Genomic DNA, 17489 nt, shown 5'->3' on the forward strand with positions numbered 1-17489 from the left:
AAGCATGGCATAAAATCAGAAAGAACAATGCATTACAATACAATGCATTACAATAAAAGTAACCTATAAAAAAAACCCAGCAAAACAGGAGCAAAAATTTGGCAGCAAAAAGCACACCATCAATAGACAGTAAAGCCATAATAATTCATCAGATGCCTGGGACAAGAGACGTTTTACCTGGCACTGAAGAGATGTTGATGATGGCTCCAGGTGCACCTCACTGGGGAGAACATTCCAAAAGTGGGGTACCACAACTGGAAAGGCCTTCTGCTTTTGTCTCAATCCTTCAAAACTTCCTTGGGGGGATGGGCACCCAGAGAAGCATCTCAGATGATGATTGAAGGATCCAAGTAGGTTCATACCAGGAATGGGGGCAGGGCTGGCGCCAGAAGGCGGCCAGGTCGGGCCCTGGCCAAGGGCCACTTAGGGTAGGTGGGTTGCACTCCCTCTGCAATCCATGGTAGTGTTGGCTCCGGACCCGCTGTGGATTGTGAGAGGGAGCTCTCAGCCCCCCCTACTGCCATGCAGGCTGGCAATGCCTGCCTGCATGCCCCACCTACCTCTCCTGTGATTTAAATGCTGGCCACACTGCTGGCACAAACTTGCCATCAACCAAGATGGCTGCCAAGGTTTCCCTAATGGGTTGATGCCTCTGTTGCCATCTTGGTTGATGGCAGGCTTGCGCCCACGGCATCACCAATATTCACCAAGGGAAAGGTAGGTAGGTGGGGAGTGCATGCGTGCATGCATGTGCCGGGGCCTAGGGCAGGCTGGTGTCCAAGGGTCCCAGCATGCCTGGCACAGGCCCTAAATGAGGGTCCTGAGCCATATAGGGCATTATAGATGGTCATGAACACTTTGAATCGGGCTTGGAAACATACCGGCAGTCAGTAGAGATGTGCCAGACCAGTGATGACCTGCATTCCATCCTAACTTTAAGAGACCACAGAGGGATTAGACTATTTGAGATATGGGGTTTGCATCATATTCAAGGGCCCAAATTCCCTCCCTATCCTCCCAGATACAACACATGCACACACAACCATTTTTTCATGGTTTTATTTATTTGCTTATTTATTTTGAAGATTTGTATGTCACCCCATAACACAAAGTTATCTAGCATTCAATAAATAAGTTAAAAAACAATTGAAATGCAAAATAAGACATAAATCCATAAAATCAAAAAGTACATAAATGCAACAGAAACAAAACTCATTGCACCCCTCACATTAAAATACACAGCTCAACACATCCTGCTCCACCAGAATAGGAAGGCTGAAACAGCAACTTCCTCAGGATTAGGAAACTTACTTAAGCTATCCTGAGTTTAAACCAGAAGGGCTGTAAGCACAGCAGTCTTTTCCAAAGTTGGCTCTATAAAGCTTGGAAGTGTGGATGGGGGTCAGGAAGGGAGAGTTATGTGTTCTCTTTCTAGCCTGTCCCTTTTAACCCTGTCAACCTACACTTGTATTTGTTGTTGTTATGTACCTCCAAGTCGACTACGACTTATGGCGACCCTATGAATCAGCAACCTCCAAGAGCATCTGTCATGAACCATCCTGTTCAGATCTTGTAAGTTCAGGTCTGTGGCTTCCTTGATGGAATCAGTCCATCTCTTGTTTGGCCTTCCTCTTTTTCTACTCCCTTCTGTTTTTCCCAGCATTATTATCTTTTCTAATGAATCATGTCTTCTCATGATGTGTCCAAAGTATGATAACCTCAGTTTCATCATTTTAGCTTCTAGTGATAGTTCTGGTTTAATTTGTTCTAACACCCAATTATTTGTCTTTTTTGCAGTCCATGGTATGCGCAAAGCGCTCCTCCAACACCACATTTCAAATGAGTTGATTTTTCTCTTATCTGCTTTTTTCACTGTCCAACTTTCACATCCATACATAGAGACTGGAAATACCATGGTCTGAATGATCCTGACTATAGTGTTCAGTGATACATCTTTGATTTGAGGACCTTTTCTAGTTCTCTCACAGCTGCCCTCCGCAGTCCAAGCCTTCTTCTGATTTCTCAACTATTAATTTTGTAACTGATACTATTTTAGTATTATAGCACTAATTTATTTTCTGAGGTGCAGAATGTGGGTGGCTACAGAGGAAGGACCTACTTGGCACTGGTATTCTATCTGCGGAATGCCCTCTCCAAGGAGGTTCACTTGGTACCTGCCTTGATGTCATTCAGTATTGGGCAAAGACCTATTTATTTTTCCTTATTATTTCCATCTGCTATATGTGGCTTTTATGCTGCTTGGTGTTAATTTTTCAGTCTCCTGACTGCTTTTGCAGTGTTCATTTATATTCTTGGTTGTTGTTCTTCCTTTAAACTTTTTAAAAGTGTCCCCCATGGAATGAAAATTCTAGGCAAGTATTTTCCTTGGCATGCCTGATGGTGGTGTGTAAGCAATATTTTATGTGGGGGGTTTAAAAAAATCATTTCCCTATCATCATCATCATCATTATTATTAATATTAATATTATTATTACCACCACCACCTGCCCTTCACTCAAAGGTCTCAGGGTGGGTTACAACAGTTTTAAAATACAACATTAAACACAATTAAAAACAAGCTAAAATCACAACATCACAAAAAACACAGATGGATTCTGGCCTGTATCACTTTTGCAAGCATTCATTCATAAATTCAATCTATCCCGTTTCCTCATTAATCTGCCCTTAAAACAACACCAGCCTGAAGGTTCATATTTAAATATGTATTTAAATACTATTTTTGAATGTATTTTCTCATAAAATACACATTTCTAAAGCTGTTTTAAAGAGCATATTTCTAAATAAAACATCTTGGTATGTTTTTGAACCAGATCTGCTTCACAAAATTTGCAGGAGTGTGAGATCTGAATAACTGTGTTCCAATTCTTACGTTAGTCCTGCACATGCTGATTAACTATCAGAATTTGCAAAGAATAAATTCCACAAGTTTCCCTATTCCCCATGAGCAACCTGAAAAAATGCAAGATTTGGAGATGTGTGTATTTCTAAGATGGCTGTATTTCAGTTCACTTATTATTTTGGAAAGTGTGAATTAGGTAGTTCACCTTTAAATTCAAACCAAATCAAATTCCTGCAAACCCTAGTGGTAGGCAAATTCCCTGATTTTCAGGAGCTGGACACAGAATGGGTCTGAAGTTGCTTACAGCAGCTAGAAATAACAGACTCTCTATTTTGATATGCATTTTTCATCATAAATGGGATAAGTATTGAAGTGTCTTAAAGAAACACTTCAGAAATACTGGGAAGTTTGAAACATGCATTCAGTGGGAACAAGTATTTGTGAACATCATGTTCCAAGTCAAGAACAGTTATGCTTTTCTTACTTATGTATTTTCTGATCTAATACAGGAGATGCCATTCATTATCTCCATCACCATGGTGAAGAATTGACAGGAGCTAAACCTTGGTACTGATGTGATACGTCATACTGTTATGAAATTCATCAAATCTCTTAAGCTGTGGTGAATGCAACAAACAATTGGTTATTGTTCTGGATAGTGAAGCAAGAATGTAGTTATGAAAGAAAGTAATGTATCAGAAGGATGCTAACAATCATTTAGAGCATCTACTTCTGTGATGTTCAAATAACACTCATTAAAAATGGGAAATGTAGAGTTTTAAGGTGAATGAGCAAGCTAACAGTAAGCCATACTTTTTATTTTAAAAAAGTCTCTGAGTACAGTCTGCAAGGACACAACTGGTTTCCTCGCCTTCAGAAATACATGGAACACCCACTAAAGAGATTCTTCTTCAAATAAATGACAGAACCATCTCTCAGTGGCCGTGAACACTTTGCGGTCAATGGGCGAAATAATACGCAGACAACAGCAGCTATGGTTGAACAAAGGGCCACTTTATTAAATTATGACAAAACTTTAAAGCGACCTGCAGAGGTGAAACCTAAGTGCGTGAACTAACTATAGGCAAGCAGCTTGCCCTACAGCTCTTGGGTGAGCAGCCCCTGCTGGGGCAAACAGCAACCCCCTTTTTGCTTACCCTTTGTCCCGGCCACGGCTTGTAGGCGAGTAGGGAGGCCTTCCCACATCACCGCCCCCCCGGGGCTGTAGAACCCTCAGGTGGATGAGGTAAGTTGGCCCCAAAAGCAGCCCATATCCTGCCCTCGGGCTGTAAAACCCTGAGAGACAGGCCTCCGGATCCACCAATCACCTCCAAAGGTGCCTAAGGGGGCCACCTAGCTGTCGTAACCTACTTCCCTTCCTGCACCTTACCATATCCGTGTCCCCAAACTTGCCCAACAGTAGGGCATCAATTTTAAAGCCAGAATAGCCGAATTAGCCAAAACAACCTAATAATCGCAACACCCTCTAACCAATCCCCTCCTTCCCAAAGAGTGTGGAGTAGGCAAAAAACCTGCCCGCCAACGACGGTGGGCAGGATAAAAATTCCTACTCAGCCCTGAAGCGACCCTGGTCACACCATAAAAAGAGGGTGGGTGGGACGGGCGTTGCGAGGCAAGCGGATGGAAGAGGGAGTGGCGCTGGCTTAAATAAGCCTTTAGTGCTCAGCCCTCTCTGCGCAGTACGTCGCGCACATCATCTCTGTGTGATGCTCGACGCTGCCCTTACTTCCAATGGCTTCTGCGGCTTTGCTCCCTTAACCGCAACTATGCTCTGCTCCCCAGGCTTCGCACAGGTAAGCGGAGCGGGCTTTATCATAGGTTGGATTCAACTCACATAAGAGACTGGTACATGACAAGAAGGCAGTCTGCATGTGTCATATTGTCTATGGGGCAAAGTAAACAAGAATACAGTGATCTGTGATCAACTCTCCCATTTCTTTATATGTTGGCAAATACCAGGAACAGGAATCAGGTAGTGATCCAGTTTGGAAGGGGAGTTAGCACGATGAAAATAGCCCCCCTGAAGCTGTTCATTGCCCTTTTAGGGGAAACTGCATGTAAAGCCCTTTGTACCAGGTATGTTTTACCTAATAGGGCAAATAGCAATGTGGGGAGGGGAGTGATTTCACTGGGAAAATAGCATAGAGGTAAAGAATTAACCCTCTTTCAGCACTGCAGTCTTTATCCAGATCACACACACACACACTTCTATGACTGCTATTTGCTAACCTGTAAAAATGTCGATGATCTGATCATAGATATCTATTTTTTGCTTTTAAAGGTGCTTTTAAAAAGATGTTTTATGTTTTTTTTTAATATATTTTAAAGTCTGTTTTTAAGATTTTTGGAGTGTTTTTAGTGTTTTTGTTTGCCACCCTGGGCTCCTACTGAGAAGGACAGGATATAAATTTATAAACAAACAAACAAACACATTTACATCTTACAATTTCTCCAAGGAGCTGAAGGTGATTTACATGGTTCTGCCCCTACTTATTTAATCCCCACAGCAACTCTGTGAGGTAGGCTAGGATGAGGGGCAGTGAGTGGCCCAAGGTGAGCTTCATGGCTACATGGGGATTTGAACCCTGGTCCCTCAGGTCCTAGTCCAACACTTATCACTACACCACACTGGCTTTCCTTTAGCATTGTGCTGAGTCTTACCAGCACATCCTCTGAATAACATGTGTTCTGGGCATAAGAGGGACATTATAATGACAGAATTCGTTTTCAAGATTAAGCACAGTCCAAGTAGCTCTCAGATGCATTATTAAGGCTGCAATCCTCTATACACTTTCTTGGTAGTAAGCGTTATTCAACAAAGCAAAGCTTACTTCAGAGTGGACACTCAGGATTGTACTGTAAGAACTGTGTTATTTAAAACATTTTGTAAGTAGTTTTTTCATCAGGACAGCTCTTCAAAACCAGTACATAAGATATCAATAAATAACATAATAAAATGAATTAAAAAATACAATATTCACTTATACTTACTGCAGCCTTATGCACACTTACCTGGAAATAAGCAACCTTGAACTCTGTGGGACTTATGTCTTTACATGCACTATAAATGTGTAAAATTATGATTATATTAAGGAATGCTAGGGAATAGAAGAAAGGAAGACGGTGAAATAGCTACTCCACCACCTTCCTTGCTTGCCTTTCCACTACCACATATCTTCTTTAGACATGTAGTAACATTTCTTGTAATTAAGTTCTGCATTGCAAGGATCCTGTTGTGTATTTCTTGGAATCTACACCACAGCTGCTTGGAGTAGCAAGATTTTGGACCTGCTCTGCTAGCATATTGTCAAGAAATATTAAATGACAACACTTTTTTAGACTGCTCTGTATGTGTGTTTGCATGAGACAGTGAAGACGAGAAAGGAAAGCTTTTCAATCAGTGAATCTTTTCAAAGCACACACAAATGCAACAAAGAGACTGGCAGCTGGTTCACAGATGCAATTACATTTTTGCAATACAACTCCCTTTTATCTGATTGTTATTTCACATTTCCAAGTTTTCTCCCTACTGATCTTTGCCATGTTTGCTTATTTAATCAGCTATCTTTTGATGATAATGTGTCAGCAGGTCTTGTTGTGGGTGAATCAAATGAGAGTCAGGAACTGAGAAGCATCTTCAGTTCAATTTTGAGTTAGATTAAGAATAAAGACTTTTTTTGTTCTTCCTTTTAAAAGTAAAACTCTCCCACTTTCAGATCTGCAACAAATGACTTCATTAGTTCATCCTTCATTCATTCATTACCACTAGTTGATTAACGAGCTTTCACCACGTCAGCAACCACAGTCTGCTGCAATTGTATATAAATGAATATAGTATATGTAAATTACTACTCACATTTTATTTGCATCTGTGTAAGAACTTGACTTTGCACTTTGGAAGTTTCCTCTATCAACTTTACTGAGTACAGTGCATGTGGCCCTTAAGGGCACTGTAGTGCTCCATTATTTCTAATGTTATGGGGTTTATTTTTTAGATTGTTTAATATTCAAATTAATTAGGTTCATATAAATGTGTATATTTGGCTAACAAACTCTGCTTAATGAATTCAAGCAGCCTCTGAGCACAGATGAACTCTTAACTCTCCAAAGCTGTGCAAAGTTGCATGAAAACACAGAGACATTTTTGTTCTTGGACTAACAGTGTGTATAGTAAAAACTGAGCTGGATGTTTAAAACTGCAGTGATATTCCTGAAGGTTTGTCATAGCAGATGTTGTGGGTTTTATTTTAAAAAATAAGAATTTAATGAACAAATTATGAAACTGCAAAAAGGTAGGATTATATATAGTTGAACACCTGAAGAGAATATCACAACAAGCTTGAGGTAGGTAAGACTGAGTGTGTCTCCCACTTCAAAAGAACTTGTTGAAAAGCAGGATGGATGTAAATCCCTGAAATAAAATAAACTGACATTTAAGGGAAGAGCCATAGCTCAGTGGCAGAGCATCTGCTTTGCACAAGGTCCCAAGTTCAGTCCCTGTCATCTCCAGGGAGGGCTAGGAAGGACTCCTGCCTGAAACCCTGGAGAGTCACTGCTGTTCAGTGTAGACCGTACTGAACTAGATGGACCACTGATGTGACTCAGTATAAGGCAGCTTCCTATGTTCCAATGGCATGTCATGGCAGATGTCTATGCATCTGCTTCAGGCACACATAAAGCAGGACTGGTGCCAGAAAGGTACACTGTTTATATGAAAGGAAGCCCACTCCCTCCACTGGCCTTACCAGGTTGTGCTTCAGGCTGCAGTTCTACACAAACGTGCCTAGGAGTAAGCTCTTTTGAACTCCATAGACATGCTTAGAATTATGCTTAATCAGTTTTCTTCCACTGATGCCAGTATTGAGAGTAAACTGGGCTGGGACAAAATGGCATCGGAACATTAGAAGCTGCCTTATGCAGAGGCAGATCATTGACCCAGTATTGTCTATGGTGGTTGGCAGTAGTTCTCCAGGATTTTAGACAGGGATCTTTTCCAGCCCTGCCTTGAGATTCCAAGGATTGAATCTGGGACTTTTTAGACTACAATGGGATAAGGTGGGACAGGGCCCAGAGTTCCCCTCCTGCACACATTCCTTTTCATATAAAGAAAGGCCTTTACTACCCTAATTACTCTAGATGTTCCATTATGCTGGCTCTCTAATTATAAAGTTACACTTTAATGGGAAATGTGTGTTGTATAGTACCTTTCCCAGTACAGTTATGCCAGCCATTCTCTCTTCACTCCCTTGCCACCTATCCTTGCTTAAGACTGGATCTCTTTAAACTACTTGCACTACTTTAATTTAAGGTAAACCTTAGCATAAATCAGCAGAGATAGGATCCAGATTGCAATGTGTTAGAAACAGAAAACAGGAGAAGAAGAAACCCAGCCCAGGGAAAAGGGCTGTAGCTTATTGGTAGAACATCTGCTTTGCACGCAGAAGGCTCCAGGTTCAAGCCCTGGCAACTCCAGGTAGGACTGGGAAGAACTCTCACCTGAAACCCTGGAGAGCTGGTGTGTATACAGTACTGATCTACATGGACCAACGGTCTGGCTCTGGCTCAGTATAGGGCAGCTTCCTATGTTCTACATCCTTTTAGATTAAGAAATAGCAGGGGTGGAGGAAGGGGGAGGGTGTGTCCAATTGGCTCAAGCAAGCAAACTCTGCAACATGCTATAGGAAAAGGACCAACAAGAAATTCACAAGAATTCAATGAAGCAATCTTATTACAAATGTTACCTGGCTTGACCTTATTTCAGGTCCCACAAAGCCAATCCAAATAGAATGGCTTAATTAGTCCACAATAATTTTTTTCTATTGTCACCTGAGGGCTGAAACAAACTGCAGACAGGGCTGAAGGTTGTGCCTTTACCCAAAAACATTTCCCCTGCTTTTTAATGGCATGCAGGCTGAAGGAGTTCTGTATAATTCCATTTCTCACATACTACATTGTGAATGCTAGTCCTGAGAAGTATCTAATTTCACTGTCCTTGCATTTATTTATTTTGTTGTTGATGTAATCTTATATGTTCTATCTGTGTAGTAAGTAGGGATGGGGGAGAACATTGGCTAAATCGGATTTAGCACCAAATTCCGACTAAATTCAACAGTCCACTGTCTTTTTGGACTGGCACTGATTTCTTGCGGCTGGCTGCGGCTGTAACTGGCATGGATTTTTTGTGGCAGGCCACGGCTATAATCAGCATGGATTTCCCCCCCGAATTTCCCCCCTGATTTTATGTAATTATCTTTGTAATTTCATCTAAGTTGCTGCATTCATAACAGTGTGTAGGTGTGATAAATAGGGGAAAAAATAACCCACCTGGAACACTGTGATCATTTTACACAGGCATTTATGTTAAAAATTGCGCATTTTTTCGCAACCAAAAACCCCCCAAACAGCAGATCAAATTGGCAAGTGTCAAAAGCAAGTGGGAACAAAAAAAAAAAAAAGGCAGTTCAGGATCAAACGACGGACTATCAGAATACAAACGGATCAGAACTAGGCAGGAAACCCAATTTCTAGTAGTAAGTAACTATAGATATGCACCACTTAAAGGACTTTCCTGCCTAGAAAATTCCAGATAATGTTTATGCAGCTCATGATTTGTTATATATCATATCAGAAGTGGATTGTGGGTGGCTGTGATTATTCACTGAGTGGAGGATAGTGTGTCTAAAAGGATCCAAGCATGAGAAAAATGTACAGATGTGTTCAAGCAGTGTGCACAATGCATACAATTATATATAGCATACATAGTATAAATGCACCTTAACTACAAAATTCAGTTATCTGTATCTATATATTATTTATAGCATACATAATGAAAATGCACACCCCAACCAACTCCAGAAAACGCACATCCCTCACAACTCCAGAATTGTTTTTCTATATCACAATTGGATTGTTTTTCTGTATCACAGATAGCTAAGAGGGGCTATTGAATACCCATGGATCGACTTGAAGGCCAGTCCATTTCCATTTATATACCCCAAGCATCTAATGTTATAAATCGTCTTCCTGGCTCCCTCACATTGCTATTCTTACCCTTCTGAACATTTGATGCATTAAAGAGGATAATGAATCAGGCCTACAGAGTGAAGTTTGACATACTAATTGCTTTTAACAGATTATTTCATCCCCCACCTCTAAGCTGTTGAAGATTCTCAGGAGGGGAAAACTAAATGATTTAAGATAACTATCTAGGTTCAATCAAACAAATTATGAGTTTCATTGTGGATTCAAAGAAAATTGGGTTCAAGCCTTTAGCTTTGTCATATGTTCTTGTGTAGATATGAACAGGATAATCGTGGAATTCTCTGCACTGAGCTTCCTGCCCTGTAGGATGTAATTAATATCCTGATTGTAAAATGGGAACAACAACACCTACAACTTCTAGGGCAAGGATCCTCAAAGTATAAGGGCAGCCCTCTTGAGGTGAAGCTTACAGTTGCCATGCAAAGGAAGAAATGTTGGAATATTCATGGCAAATAAAAAGTTTTCCCATGCTGTAATGCATTCATTATCTGTCTCATACATATGTCTACTCAGTTTATGACTTACCGTACTTAGGCCACATTCACACCATACATTTATTTCACTTTAAACAGTCATAACTTCCCTCAAAAAAACCTGGGAAGCATAGTTTGTGAATGGTGCTGAGAGTTGTTAGGAGACTCCTTTTGTCACAGAGCTACAATTACTAGAAACATGTTAACAGTCAGCCCCTCTTCCCAGAGAACTCTGACAATTGTGGCTCTATGAGGGGAAAAGGGGTCTCCTAATAACTCTCAGCACCCTTCACAAACTACACTTCTGAGGATTCTGTGGCGGAAGCCACAACTGTTTAAAGTGGAATAAATGTATGGTGTGAATGTGGTCTTAGTCTATGCACATAGATTGTAAAACATTTTCTGTTATAAAATAAGTATGCATGACATTTCCTAAAAATAGTCATAGTAAACACAATCTGTTCAGTTATGTCATTAAAAATCTGAAACCTTCAGTAAACATGGGGCTTCACAGACAGTCCCATTACCTGATCCAGCCAATATAAAACAGTAACCTAATGTTAGTACTGAGTGTTTTCTCTAAAAATGAGCCTATTGAGAAGAGAAATAATTTTATTTTCCCACAACGCCCTCATTTAAAAAAGAGTAACTATTCCTCTGTGGTTGTTTTTAAATGCAGGAGTTTCTAACATACAGCTTTTTTAAGGGAAGAAAACCTGACTAAAGTTTAGAAACCTATCATATGAAAGACTGAAAACTGGAAGCAGTAATTCTCACTGCTGTCGAGCAGGAACCTCATTTCGGAAGGAGGCAAGACAAGTGTATTTGCCCCAGTTTCAGACTGTCAGAGGGCGAGCCAAACATAGTTGCTGAGCAGGATCACAGGAAAAACAAAGAGCAGGGTGGAAGCAAACAACAAGGCAGTTTTCAGAAAGCATCAGGGCACAGCAAGCAAAATAGGGACCCAGGTTTTTCCTGCCCATCAACAGACCCAGAGGGCTCTGTCGATGGCAGACCTTTGTAGCCATGCCAGGGAAGACCTGGCATGGCTTCAAAGCCCCCCTGATTGAGAAGTGGCCATGCGCACTGCGTCATGCAGGGGACGGGGCAGGGTGGCTATTTAAGCCCTCCTCCACCCTCACTCGGCCTCTTTTTGGCCTTGTGCAACAATGAAGCAGGGCTGTAGGCCATGTTAGGCATTTGGGCCTTGGCTGGTGAACTGGTTCTGAGGTAGGTGAGACAAGAAGGAATGGAGAGGTTGCGTGAGTGACAGTTGAGTGTGGGGTCGGTGGAGCGGCAGAGCATGGCAGGAGCAGCAGCGGAGTGGCGGCCAGGTGCGGAGCATGGAGCACTGCTGGTGGCATTGTGGACGGGCTCTTACAGGCCTGCAAGGTTTGGAGTAGAGGGATGGGGGAGTCTCTGCTCGATCTTTTGGCCTGGCAGACCATGGGAGTGGGCCTTTTTTGGGCCTGAAGGCCATTTGGGGGAATCTCTGCACCATCTTGTGGCCTGGTAGGCCTGTTAGGGGCCTAGGTGGCAATTTGTGGCCACATGACTAGGGTCTGATGGCCATTTTTGCAGCCTTTTCGGCGTAGCGGCCATTTTCTGGCCTTGTGGGTAGCTTTCCAAAGGCTGTGAGGCTATATTGTGGGCCTAGTGGGAGGACTTTGTTAGTGGTGGCCATTTTGGGAAGGCATTGGCAGCTGGGGTGGTCAGGCCTGGGCCTTCATTTGGCATGGCTGCCATTTTGTGCTGCCGTTTTGCAGCATGTGCTGGGCCTTCATTAGTTTGGCCATTTTGTGCCTGGGGCCTGGTTAGAGCAGTGGCCATTTTGGGATTTGGTCCATTTTGGGAAGGTCATTGATGAGGCAGCAATTTTGGGTAGGTCACTTTTTAAGGTGGCCCTTTTAGGAGGGTCATTTGCAGGCTACCATTTTAGGTAGGTCATTTGAAAGAGGCCATCTTGGGAAGGTTGTTGAGAAGGCGGCAGTTTTGGGTAGGTCAATTTGAAGGTGGCCATTTTAGAAAGGTCATTTGGGGGTGGCTATCTTGGCAGGCTGTTCTACGGGCAGCCATTTTGGGAGAGTCTGCTGGAAGGGGCCTTCCCCCCTTTTTTCCTTAAAGCTAAGTCAGATTTGTGGTGCCATGCCTCCTAAGAAGGGCATGGGTGGTTCTAAGGGGAAGGGGAAGGAGCTAAAGCAGTCGGCTCAGCAGCCACCTCCTCCTTCCCAAGAGTCCTCACCTTCTGAGGATGAGGGGCCTGATGTGGCTTCCATGTTAATGGTTGAGCAGGCAATCTCAGGAGACTATCGGGAAGAATGCTAAGGTGGCTAGAGGTAAACAGGATAAGAAGGATCAATGGGATAACAATTGGAATCCTGTTTTAGACCACTTAGCTGCACTGGAGGGCTCATCAGGCCAGTTTGCACCTGTGTATTTGGCACCTGAGGCAGAGTCAGTGGCTCTAGGAAGTCCTGATGTGGAGGCTGCTGTAGCTCATCCAGGTGATGTGTGTCCACTCCCCCAGGTGATGTGTGGGGAATGCCTGGGTGGCCAGGGATGGGGCCTTGGGTTATTCCATGGGGAGCTATTCAGGGGTGGCCTTACTTGGCATATTCAGGGGTAGCACCTGCTGGATATGGACAGGGTGTTTCTCTTTCTGCCCAGCAGCAGCCTATGAGTGATGCTTGTATACAGGTTTGGACCCCCACTCCTGCTGCAGAGGCAACCTACCTCACTGCCGACCCGTTGTCTTCTGTCCGGGCTGATGTGGTTCCATTTGTTGAGACATCAGCTCCTCTGAGGGCTCACTTGTTGGCAACGAGGGAGCATATTTGGAAGGGATGTGTTTTCCCTGTTATACCAAGAGCCCAAGCAGAAGAAAAAGGATAAGCAGGAGGAGAAAGACATTGAGTAGTTTAAAAGAAGAAGGTGGATAGGGCCTGGGGTAACTGGATGGCAGGATTTTTAATTTATATGATTTTTAATTTATATTTTTAATTTATATGAGGGTGGTGATTCAGTGCCAGCTTATGAGGGCAGCAGCTTTGGTGAAATACCTAAACATAATATTTAGGGTGCATATGGAATTCATGTGGTCAGTATGGCTGGCCTATGATGGATCTTTTAGGATGAGAGTAGCAGTGGATGTGAACCTACAGTGGGACAGAAAGGACCCAGAGTTGTGGTTGCAGTTCATGACTGCAGCTTGACCTGTGCAAGGGGATAGGGTAGATAGCGGGCATTTACTGGGTAAGTCTGCCACTGTGGCACCTTCCTGTGGATCCACGGGGCAGGGAGTTCAACCCTGCCTGCTCTGTTGGGAGTTCAGTGCTTCATTTGCAACAGGAACTCGTGTAAATTTAGACATGAGAGTTCCATCTGCACTGGCTCCCATCCTGCATAAATGTGGAAAGAAGGCTATGTTCTTCTGTGATGACTTTGCTCAGCCTGGCAGGACAGATCTTAGAGGCAGGTTGTGGTTAATCAGAGAAAAGAAATGTTTACTACAGGAATGTATATGCTTTGCAATGTTCCAGCAATAAGCTATTTGAATGGTGAGTTACTTGGCATCAGGCACAGCAGCTTTGTTATCTGACCCAGCTAATATAGCCTCTGGCTACTGTTCTCCTTCCCGCTTTCTCAGTCTGATGCATAAAATAACATTTTCCTTTCTTCATTTTTCAGGGCCCACCATGACTGTGAATTAGGGTTGCCAACTCTGGCTGAGGAAATTCCTGGAGATTTTTTTCAAACTCAGATCAAATTTCTACATGCTGTTTTACCTGTATAAATCCATGGACCCAACTTCACCTAATTCTCCTTTACTGTTTAAACCCAAACCTGGAAAACCAGACCTTTAGAAGCCAGAGTTAGTTTATTTTATATTATTTTTGTTCTTTTGGGGAGTTTCTTCTCTCAGTGTACTCTGTTTTCCTTCTGCATGTCATTTGGTTGTCATACTGTAAAAAATCTGAAAAACCTTTAAAATAAAGAGTATATATAGGATTGCCAGGTTCTTGGCCTGAGACTGATCCTGTATCTTTAGGAGAAGAGAAAGTCAGCCAAGTGCAGGTGTTCGTGGAACCCTGTAATGAGAAAAACCACAAGGTGGAATTCTTTCTTCCCCCTGCACAACTTTTAAAGATACAGAAGACCTCTTGGAGGCAGGCCTGGCAACCAAGAGGTCTTCTGTATCTTTAAGAGTTGTGTAGGGGGAAGAAAGAATTCCACCTTGTGGTTTTTCTCATTACAGCGTTGCAAGAACACCTGCACTTGGCTGACTTTCTCTTCTCCTAAAGATACAGGGTCAGTCTCAGGTCAAGAACCTGGCAACCCTAATATATATATATAAATCAGTAAACCCTGGGGAGAGTCTCCAAAGACAACCACTAGCAGAGGCCTATTCTGTCAAGCTTGTTCTCCCCTCCCCTCTCTGCAGCTAGGTGGCCAACATGATACATTCATACTAAAATACTTGAAATGTAATGTGAAGTTTTTACCTTAAAGCTGGGTTAGCTTGTCCTCAGCTTCCTGCTTTTTAAATTTACATTTGAGCTGGCCTTTTGCTGTTTTTAGCAGATCTGGGACCTTTTTCAAGAAGGCTAGTAATTCTGCACAGGTCATGTTAATGTTCAGTTTCACCTGCAGTTCAGCCTTCACAATGCTCTTACTCACCCTGTTTCTGTCCTTGGTCCACAGTTGTGTCATTAAGTTGAAAACTCTCACAGTAGGCATTAGATACAGAATTGAAAATGCAAAACAGACAATTTTCTTCATTTGGTTGCCACTAGCCTTCTGGCATTTGTCTGAAAATCTCTGCCCATCTCTGATCTATGTTCTGCCCCTTAGAGACCATATCTTCCCTTATTTGTTGTAAAACACAGTAGTCATCATACAGCTTGTCATTGTCAATCTCAATTTGAAGTGCTGTAGCAAGAGTCTGCAAATCTGCCCATTTCACATAATTGTGAAGTGAGAGCACTGACATTTGTTTTTTTAAAAAGTGATGTTTCAACATCATACCATTTCTCCAGGTATTCAGTGCACTGTGTCAATGTCTTATAGGCTTCCTCACTGAATTTTCTGTTGTCAGCTGGTGACACATTGTCCAAAATGACTTGGGCTGATCTTCCATAGAATTTGTCCTCTCGACTCTTCAGTTTTGACTGGAGACCTTCCATGATATCATGGAGTTCTGTGGAGCTGATGTTGTTGCATTCCAGTTTGCAGTCGAGGGGCGAAATAAGACACAGAGACATCAGCTTGGGTTGAACAAGGGTCACTTTATTACATTACAGCAAACAAAACCCAATTTAAAGTGACCTGCAGAAAGAAACCTAGGTGCAGGAACTGTCTATAAGCAAGTAGATTGCCACACAGCTCTTGGGTGACTAGCCCCTGCTGGGGCAAGGGCAAGCCCATCTGCTTACCCTTTACCCCAGCCACACCTTGTAGGTGAGTAGGGGGGCCTTCCCACGTCATCCCCACCCGGGGCCGTATAACCCCTAGGTAGATGAGATAAGTTGGCCCCAGAAGCAGCCCATATCCTGCCCTTGAGCCGTAAAGCCCTGACAGACAGGCCTCCGGAACCGCCAATCACCTCCAAAGGTGCCTAAGGGGGCCACCTAGCTGTCCTTACCTATTTCCCTTCCCGCACCTTCCTGCACCAGTGCAAGATGCTTAGCCCGGTAGGGCATTGACCTGTCAAATACATTCAAGTTAGCCAAATAAGCCAAAATTGCCTATTAATCACAACGCCTCCTAACCCGATTCCGTCCCACTCCCATTGTGTGGAGCAGACAAAAAACCTGCCCGCCAACAAGGGTGGGCAGGATAAAAATTCCTACTTGGCCCCGAAGCGACCCCTAGGCACACCATAAAAGAGGGTGGGCAGGGTGGACGTTGCACTGGCAAAGAGGAAGGTAGGAGGGGTGGCTGGACTTAAATAAGCCCAGAAGCCCCTCCCCTCCACGCTGCACATCGTGCGAGCGCAATAGGTGCGACGTTGCCCCAAACAAAGATGGAGGCGGCAGCTTCACCCCCATATGCAACTATGTCCTGCTCGTCAGCTGTGCGGCGAGCGGAGCGTCATTTCTTCACAGCATCTTGAAAGATTACTATCAGATTGTACAAAAAGTAAACAACAAAGATTTGTATTCTTCCTTACTGAAAGCTGCCCAAATAATCTTCACACATTGCCCTCAATGCAAGCCAACATTGTAGTATGTGTTCAATAGCGGGTAGAAGTGACAGCCACCTTGTTGGTACATGCCAAAGGACATCTGTGTATTCCATTTCTATAAACTCAAAAAAGGACAAAAGAGACTCTACCTTCTTGGCTGAGAAGCTAAACTCACGGTATTCCTTGAAGATAAGTGTTGCTGCATCAAAACTCAAAGGCTTCATCCTATGTTTGAGGCAATTGTGGATTATATGATATTTGCATCTCTCTTGTATCAGATGGTCATTAAACTGTTTTAATTTGTGATACACTGACTTGTGTTTTCCAGAGTTTACAGAGGCATTTTAGCCACATAAGAAGACATGCTGTTAATGCTGAGACCATTCTTCTGTAGAATATTGGAAATCTGTGTTGCAATTGCTTCACTTGTCTCATCATTGTCATTGTAAAAATCAAGCAAGCCATGCTGAATTCCCTCTGTCACAGAAAAGTACCATACAGTTAATGGGAAGATTTTCCTGTATCCCTTGTTGGAGGTGTCAGACCCTGATGAAAAAAACTGCATTATCCAAGTCCTTAAGCAAAAGTTCTAGTGATTTTGGTGCCAAAATATTTTCTGTTAGGCTGGTTGCTTTTGTTTCCTCACCAGAAAATTTTTTTTTGGCAGTTTCAGAATCAGGCAGTATTCTTGAAAACATTTTGTTTGCACAATCTTGGCTTGTATAACTTAAATTATGGGAAATATTGTGGTAAACCTGTCTTGCTTCAGCTATTATCACCTGATTTTCTTGGGATGAGTTCATTTTGGTAAAAATGATTTGTGGCATTCTTTTCTGTTGTTTCTGTTTCCTTGTGTTTTATGCTTTTAGCATAGCTTCTCACTGCTGTTCTTACCTCATACTTAACTGAA

The sequence above is a fragment of the Rhineura floridana genome, chromosome 9, assembly GCF_030035675.1.
Source record: "Rhineura floridana isolate rRhiFlo1 chromosome 9, rRhiFlo1.hap2, whole genome shotgun sequence".
In the NCBI taxonomy this organism is placed as follows: Eukaryota; Metazoa; Chordata; class Lepidosauria; order Squamata; family Rhineuridae; genus Rhineura; species Rhineura floridana.